Genomic DNA, 9,193 nt, shown 5'->3' with positions numbered 1-9,193 from the left:
TTAACCACCTATAGAAAATTATATAGCCCCGTGCTAAAGACTGGAAATCAATAAATGTATTTTACCCGCCTATAGAAAATTCGATGGGCCCGAATCTAGAGACAGGAAACCAATGAATAATCTTTACCCGTCTATAGAAAAATTTACGGCCCCGTGTCTAAAGGCTGGAACCAATAGACTTTCTTTACACGCCTATAGAAAATTACTACAGGCACTTACTTTTGATAGGAAAAACGCCCCGGGTTAGACAATTAAAGCAATACTAAATTTCTGTAATACCAGGGCAAAGCATGAGCCAAGATATATCTTCTCTGCTGTTGCAGCGAGTAATATTGTTTGTTTGAAAAATCCATTGAAATACTTGTGCAGCGAATAAATTAATTATTACCACCAAGAGTGAACATAGATTGCCCTGGCACCGAACACTGCAATCAAGAAATAGCTTGATTGCAATCTTTCGCACTAATGTACTGTTTTTCATCACTGCATTGTCAACATGATTCGTGAAAGTTATCAAAAATATAAGTATAAAATTTTAGTTAATTAGCCTAATGATCTACGTTTGCTTTTTCCAGGACGTTGAATTAAGAGATGGGGGCTATTCCAAAAGACAATTCAAATAATGTATTAAGTACGAGAAATATTTGCTCCGCCTCTCGGTGTTTATGCGACAATGACGGCAGTCACCGGCCAAATCGTTTCAAAAATAAGACTGCCATATATTGAGATAATGCAAACTTAGCGAACATAGAGAGGGCTGGGGTCCGGTGTCAGGGGGGGCTGCGTTGTTGATGTTGTGTGGGGGGTTGCTCTGCTTGTGTTCTTTGTATTTTGTGTGTTCATTGATACATGGGTATCTACCAGGTAGCGTTCAAAAGTCGGGGGAACTTGAAAATATTTTTTTTTTAAAGTGTGCTTGCTAAAGAAAGCTATAGGAGAACCCATACAGCATTCTTTAGCTAACTATATAAATGGTTAAAGACACCAAAGGAAAGGTTATAGGCAGCTATATATCCTCCTTAATTACAGACATCCCGTGAAATCTCGAAGGAACCTGAACGATGTTAAGGGGAAAGAAGATTTGAGAAGAGGGCGCGTGCAGGGGCTCTCTCTAGCAGCGCCTAAATATGCCGCAGCGGTAAAATCTAAAAACACAAACGCACCCCCCCCCCCTTTTTTTTTCTCTCTCTCAAGAAAGGACAACGTTTTACGTCGACCTTCCTCTATTCCGTCCCTTTTTTTGTCTCTCTCTCAAGAAAGGACAACGTTTTACGTCGACCTTCCTCTATTCCGTCCCTCGCCCGATTCTCCACAGGTCGGGAGCCTCCTTTTTTTTTCTCTGCTGCGGTCTGTTGTTTTGCGGAGAAGCCACCGCGTGTATTGCTGGCGCTGGCTGCAGAGCCAGCGCCAGCAATACACGCAGAGCCAGCAGAGCCGTATATTGGGAGAGTTTGGCCAGTCTATGACCTCGCCGCCGTAACGCCCCCCTCCCGAGCAAGCCAATCAGCCCCCGGCGCAGAGTGAGAGGCGTGAGCGCATGCGCGTGAACTTCCGGCTGCTCCCAGCTGAGTGGGGAGAGCCGCCATTTTCATTCCTTCGACCGGCGGAATGCATGGGATCGACATCCAAATTTCGGTTCTTTCGCTTTATTTGGCAGGCTGTGGGAAGAAAATGAGATAGTGTTGTTCCTCGGTGGCTCAAAAATCTAACGAATGAAGTTTCACCACGTTTGAACGCAAACTTTTATTCAGTCGTAAAAGAAATAAGCCCGTAGCAGACGACGCGTAGCCTCAACAGTGCTCGGCGCATCGATAGCGTTGCGTCAAAATGGCGGTCGTCTCCTCTTTGCTCCCTTCTTTCTCTCTCGCTACTACGGCACTCTCCTCCCTTTCCTTCACTTTTCTTCACTGTGGTGCCTTCGTCGCCACACCCACTTGGCCAAACTCTCCCAATATCCATCTCTGGATTACCCCACTGCAGAACCGTATATAGGGAGATTATGGCCAGTGGGTGGTGGCGATGAAGACGCTGGAGGGGAGAAAAGTAGGGAAGAGGGAGGAGAGCGTCAAAGGAGCGAGAGAGGAAGGAGAGAGCCAATAGGAAACGACCGCCATTTTGACGCCACACGCTTTCGGAGCAAAGCACTATTAAAACCCCGCGTCATCTGCCACAGACCGACTTCTTTTTGGCCTGAATAAAAATTTCCGGTGAAAGATCGAGAAGCTTTATTCACTCACTTTTTAACCTGCCGAGGAATAACAGTACTGTAAAGCGGGTTTCACATGCAGCGATTCCGCGGCCGAAATGGCCGCCGCTATCGGCGCGGCGGCGCGCAACACGAGGTTTCATTTCACATGAACGTTTCCTGCCGTTGCGATGATCAATGTTGCTTGCAGCGAGCAGATGCGCACAGTCGGTTACAGCGGCTTCTAACAACAATTTTAATGCCTTAGTTTACAGTTTCCCCTTTAATTTCACCTTAATAAAACAAACAAAGCGTTTAAAATACTTGTTTATGTGTGTGTGTGTGTGTGTGTTGTTTTTTTTTCTTCAAATTTTGTTGTTGCGGAGGGTGAAACTTCGGATCACCCTCGGCAGCGTCACGGGCAGCACCTTCCTAGGATGTAAAGACTCCACCTAACATGGCCGACCCGAACCTCCTGGACGGCGTTGGAGTAGTTAGTACTTCCGAAAGGAGGGTATGGGCTCATGACCGGAGTATGTCCGTCCAGGAAGACTGGAAGAGTAGAGATCCTGCTTAGACTCCCAAGCCCAAGGCGCTGGTGAATAAGGCCCGTCTGGCAAAACCTCGGGGAACAGTCGGAGTGTCACCCAACGGTGAGTTGTGACCTCGTATCTTGATACCGAGAGTTTTCTAGTGGTATTCGTTTTCTCACAAGGTGTCATTGCTTATAAGTGGGGACATGGAGTGCTTCCAGAAGTACTAAAGATGACACCTGACAAATTTGAGGAGCTCCACTCTCTGGTCGAAGCACCACTCACAAGAGCTAACCTCACGCAGAAGCCGCTATCATCGCTGGCTAGACTTGCCATGACATTCAGGTACTGGGGAACTCCCCTGCTTTCCTAATTAGCTCTTACTTATGCCACAGACATCTGGTTTACTCTTCCACCTGTTGTTCTCAAGGTACTTATCGTCTCGAATGCAGACCCAGGACGTCGCTATGGCCTTTTACTTTGACACTTAATAAAGCCTTGCAGCGGAACCACATTAGGCTTAACTTAAGCCCAGGCTCGCCAGGCTTATGCCAAGTAAGGCGTTTCTTTGGCGCACTACCTGGTGCGCCAAAAAAAACGCCTTACCACGCAATAGCAAAAACCGGTCGAGTGTGGCAACTTGACGTGCGCCTTGTTCACAACGCATGCTCCAAATGAGCACACACTTATCCCCACTCAAGCACAATCATGGTCACGTGGAACGCTCATTTCTGATTTATTGAACAATCCCACCGTCAGTGCATGGGCTTTCAAGTACAACGTGCTCAATTATGGCCGTCAGTAAATACCACCTTTATGTCACACCCGCCCTATATTTCTGTCGTCGTCAAAGCTCAACTGGATCGTTCATAATCGTCTTTCCTCCCAACTTTAACGGCTGACTTTCTAAACAAACTGCAGCCTGAGTGCTCGCGCAGCGTTTTCACGCTACGCCTGGCATTTTAAAAATGAGGGAGATTAATTAAGGCCCTCTATTCAGCTGTTGGATAATTAATTCCTGTCTCCCGGATAAGCGCCATCGAAGCGCGATATATACACAAAACGTAAGTCGGCGAAGATGAAACAGAAAAATAAGAGGCTTAAATTTTCATTCTTGTAGATTTTTTGTTTTTGCTGCAGCTTGCAATACGTAAGACGATGAATTTACAGTTCGCATTTAACTATGAAGCGTTCCGGACACTTTAAACCCTCGGATAGGCGTCAAAGAAGTTAGGCGTCCAGGGAAGCCGGGAGCTCACAACGTAAGAAATTTATTAAACAAGCCGCTGGTGCCGAGGCGAGACATCAAAACGATTCCGCTGGAGATGTCGAGTTGATAGTGGTGCAACTGTATTGTGACAATTTGACTAGTGTAGTGTCACTGAGAATATAAGAATCTTAAAGGGACACTAGATATAGTTTCAAACTTATAATTAGAACGCGTTACGACTGTAAAAATAAAGCTATATTATATATATATATATATTTTTAATGTGAGACGAGCATTATTTTGTGATGAATGTGCCGTCAAAGAACAGGAAACAAAATTGTCGCAGTTTTATCCTTCTGATCGCTCGTGGAGTATTTCCACAACGGTCGATTGACTATTACAACATTTGATGATTGTATTATTATGGAAAGTTCTCAGGAATCCTAGCTAGAGCATAAGCCAGCCCGTGGGTTTACAAAAGCACCTAAAAAAATAGTATTGCCCCCCCCCCCCCCCCCCCTCAAATCGCGATATCTGTCGCGATATTTAGGAGAACTGGCTTTTGTGTAGAAGGTAAGACCTCTCGATTCAGTTTGTATTTATTTCTATACTTTACCTCCATTACCTCCACGGTTGATCATTTCCTTGTCGGACATAAAGCGGGCACATCCCAGTCTTAGTTAACATTTCGATCTACGGACAGATTGTTACGCTCATAACCCCAGGGGTAAACAAGTCCTCATATTTCTCAACCATGCTCGCATTTTTGGCATTTCTGCCCACTCACCCGAACACTGTACGCCCGGAAGGTGAACGCTGAAGCAAAACTCGCAGCTATAAAAGTGTGCGTAAGCGTATACGAACAAGCTCTTGCAGTTTTACATAATAAATTCCCACGTTCCACCATTTGTTTACAGGGCGGTTATTGCTTACTTTTCAGGAAAGACCGTAAAAGAAACCTAGAAGAGAAAAAAAAAAAACAATTAAGGATTCTAAAGGGGCCGCACGCGCAAGTTTTGATACCGCGTGTATTACCATTCTACCCGTACACTCGAATTCTATTCAGAGCCGCCGTTTATTTATGGAACCAGGCTCCATTGCTTCCCTACCAGCGATTATATGCATATTGCTAGCTATGAATGCTTGCCATTTCGTGCCTTCGCGAACTGCTATGATAACCGCACAAAGATTAACGAAACGATTTTCTTTTTCTGCTTCCTAAATTGTTTTATTTTTCTTACCTTGCACGCATCTTCATTCCCCGAAAAGATGCATAAGGTACTTCAATTTGGGAACGCTACATGCCCCTAGCAAGAAACATTTCGAGTTCTCCGGCAATCGCTTAGATTGCGCGGTCTTATCGAAAAAATATAAAAGACACAAACAAAATATATTACACCCACTAAATAAAAAAACAACCAATGCTTGACTTAAACAAACAAATATTATAAAAGTAAAAAGAAAATAAAGATGAAACTAATAGTATTAAATTATGTCTGCTAGAGTAACGTTTTACAACTTTTATATATATATATATATATATATATATATATATATATTTTATTTTTTTTATTTTTGCATTTCCTGTATCTACGAAAGTGCGGTTTTGACGTCGAGGCGCTGAGGTGGCGCTGCTGTCGGCGTGGCGCATGCGCGTACACTTTAGATAACGCGAATAAGGTTTCTGCGCTTGCGCAGTGCACAGACTTGGTGTGGGCAGACGCAGACTTGTTTGCAAACAGCCTTTTCGCGGCGAGAAGTACGGGTATCACCGCCTGGTGAAATTTTTTCACAACCCAGATTGAGGATACTTCAACTTCCTGTGCTGGTGCAAGCACGTGCCATGCCTAGCTTCTATGCACTAGGAATGTGCTACTCACGGCGAATAAACAATGTAGAAAATGTGTTGTTGTTTTTTTTAACCCCTGCTTGCCATTACTGCTTATAAGTAAAATACCGTGTTTTCGAAGTTTATTTCTCGTAAATCCGGAGGGTGTTTTTCGGAGTTTATTTTTCGCGGGGAATTCGGTGTTTATCGAAGTTTACGACCCATGACCAGTTGGCCCGAAGGAACTTCGGCGTGCTAAAAGGCAAACCTCTTTTTCAGTAGTTCTAGATTTCAAAGAAAACTGAAATGGAATCTTCTCAGGACCACCGACCTTGCGCTCCTCTAAAGTTTAATTGTAGAAATCCGTATGTTTTGCTGTTTATTTTGTCGCTGTGACCTCAAAAATCTGAGTTCTTCGGATAAACCCAAATTGACGGAAAATTTATCGGCGAGTGTTTTTCGGATGTTTTGGGATTAAACCGAAAACACGGAACTCTGCCCATAAGCCATGTGGCGTTACTATCGTGAATACATTGCGTGTGAAGATCCGGGATGTGTGGAACGATCGTGCTGATATGATGTACTGTAAACCACTTTATGTTCGCGGTCAGATATTTCGCGAATTTTGAAATGCGTGGGTTTCAAGTTTCAACATTATTTTGCGGGCACCAGATTTTGCGATTGGGTGTGGTAGGCTATGTATCCTGTTGCCAACATATTCGCGCGATCTCATTTACGTAATATTTTCTCCCAGTCGCGAAATCCGCGAACATTAGGGGCTCGCGAAAAGTAAATAATTTACAGCACTTATTTTCAACTCGACCGTCGCCATCTTGAATGGCAAAATTTCCTGCGTGGTTGAAAACATCTTTCTTTTTTGCTCTTGCCACGGCATTAATGGCATTTAAACGTAGGGAAAAGAACAGTGTTTTCGACACGGGTGAATAAACTACGTATCGCAGGAAGCTGAACCTCCGTGAGAATGTGAGGCTAACGATTGGGATATAGAATGGAAAGGTTTGAGAGCATGATGTTACCTGGACCAAAAGATAAACGAGAAAGGCCATTGTTTTTGTGTTTTTTATGAGCCGACGTCCACCTCAGTCTAATATCGTCAAAACAATAAATTATATGTTGGGCGCCTTTGGGATTTATTTCAGTGAACAAAACAAAAACCCGTCAGCAAGGAAGAAAACAATATTATCCTATATTCTGCCGAGTGTTTCTTTTTTTTTTTTTTATAAAGTCCACATGCGTCCACAACGTCAGTTCTTGTTTCGACGATATTAGGCTTGATGGACGTCGGTTCATGAGAGAAATTTGGTCTTTCTCTTTTCTACAGGAACCCAGGGAATGTCATGTTTTCAAACTTTCACGTTTAATCCCACCGTTGGCTTCCCATTCTCACGAAATTTTAGCTTCAAGCGATGCGTAGTTTATCTACGCGATCCAGAAAAACAGGGTTATTTTTTTATCTCGAAATTACCGGTAACTTTATTTCTTCCAGGTTGAAATGTTTTATTCTTTTCCCGCCCTCCTTAACTTTTTTTTTTTTTTAGTAGGCAGTGTTTGCGGGACTTCATCAAAGTGCGCTGGAATAGCGGCGCCGTCTTCATTATCGGATGGCGGTGTTCCCCAACGCAGTTCCGACGCTTTTTCGACGTCTGCGTGCGTGCCTGGAGACGATTCCGAGGACTGCGGAAAAGCCGTTCTGTGTCGGCGCCCTCCGACAGACGACAGGAGAACACGCCAACGACCGCAATGCAGTACACTGTTTCTAGACGTCGTCGGCAGTGTTACTTTTATAGCTGATGAACGTGCAGAGGTGCGCAAAGTGTGCTTCACCCAGACGACTTTCGTATACACTGCTCGACACTGCTAGCCTGAACACGACGCCGCAGCTCTTGTTCGCAATTTACCTCGAGAGCGTACGGACGGGCACTAAACTTTGCCGTTTAGTGCTCGACACACTAACAGTTTTAATGACAGCCTCTTGATTGCAATATAAATTATAAAAAATAAATGATAAACACTTGCGCATCTTCTGAGGTGAAACAAAGCGACAGCTGAGGTGTGTTGTCGGAGCGGCTAGAGTGTCGTTTCGGAGCAGATGGAGCAGATAGACTGAATGGTGCGAGTGCACACCATAGAGTCCGCATAGGCCGTTTGATATTAAACCGACTAACGCACCGGGAACAAATTCCACAGCGGTTTGTAATCAATGAGGGTGTTTTAAGTAGAGAGCATTTCGCGAACCTGTTAAACGTTTTTGTTGGTCTCAAACTAGAAAACTTCGGAAATCGCGCGCACAAGTTTGAAATCCAGGAAACGACGAAACTGCATCTGTGTGCGTGAGCCATTCCCTGTTGTCGTTGGTGTGGATGCCTGAACGTCTTATGCAATGTTATTGGACACAAAGTAACACCACCTTGTGGTCACTGAAGTTCCAAAATCGCGCACTGAAGTTTTAAGCGTGTAGCTTCACCTAATTTCACGTCTGTGGTTTCCCCGGCTTATCACCCACCAAGCTTTGTTGGTTTTAGCGTCCGAGAACCTGTCTGGCATAAGTAGCGAAAACGCTTTGTTTTGTTCTCAGCAGTTTCATGTTGATGTTTCCACGTGCCGTCATGGGGTGTTCCGTGACGACGCATTGCAACATGGCGTATGACTGCCCCTAACATGACAGTGTCGCATGACGTCATGTCATCACATGACTCATGGTGTCACCTGACGTCATGAAGCCGCGTAGCGTCACTGTGTGGCGTGACTTGACATGACAACATTGCTGTAAGCTGGAGCCAGGTAACAGGTGACATGATGCGCGGCGTGACGTCAGAGACGTGTGAAGCAGCGTGACGTCAATGGTGAATCTTTTGGCGGAGTGCCGATAACGTACCGCGTCGACATGGAGCGCGGTCGGCGGCGCTATGGTGGCTAGAAGGGGAGGTGGGAGCTTCACGGCTGGCAGCGAACGGCGGCCGTGTATCAGTAATTCATGCTAACGATAGGTGGCGCGCGCGTACCTTTTTTTATTTGTTTCGGGGGGCAACGCTGCGACTTGTTGCAATTTAAAACTGCATTTGTCGAGTTTATTTCGTCCAGAGCACGCCCAAAGTCACCTTGACGCGTCCTCACGACTCAAGTGAGAATGGACAAACCTCCCAAGCGTGCTTGACGCAAGAGGTCGACGAAAAGGGGGGGGGGGGGGGGGGGGGGTTCAACACTGGCTTGTTCCTTGCATATCACGGTCACATTGGTCAAACAGGAACTGTCTGCGGAGATCTTCGAAGCACGTATGAAAGAAAACGGGCTTCGAACATGCTTGAGTCGTGTCCGCAGATATTACCCTGCCATCCTGTCCGCAGCGAACATCTTGTCTTCTGTATGATGTAATATGATACTATCAGCGCGACTGCGGCTTATCACTTATTATCGGG

Source organism: Ixodes scapularis, unplaced genomic scaffold (genome assembly GCF_016920785.2).
Source record: "Ixodes scapularis isolate PalLabHiFi unplaced genomic scaffold, ASM1692078v2 PGA_scaffold3__209_contigs__length_174095766, whole genome shotgun sequence".
Taxonomy (NCBI): domain Eukaryota; kingdom Metazoa; phylum Arthropoda; class Arachnida; order Ixodida; family Ixodidae; genus Ixodes; species Ixodes scapularis.
Note: the sequence above shows the minus strand (reverse complement) of the source record.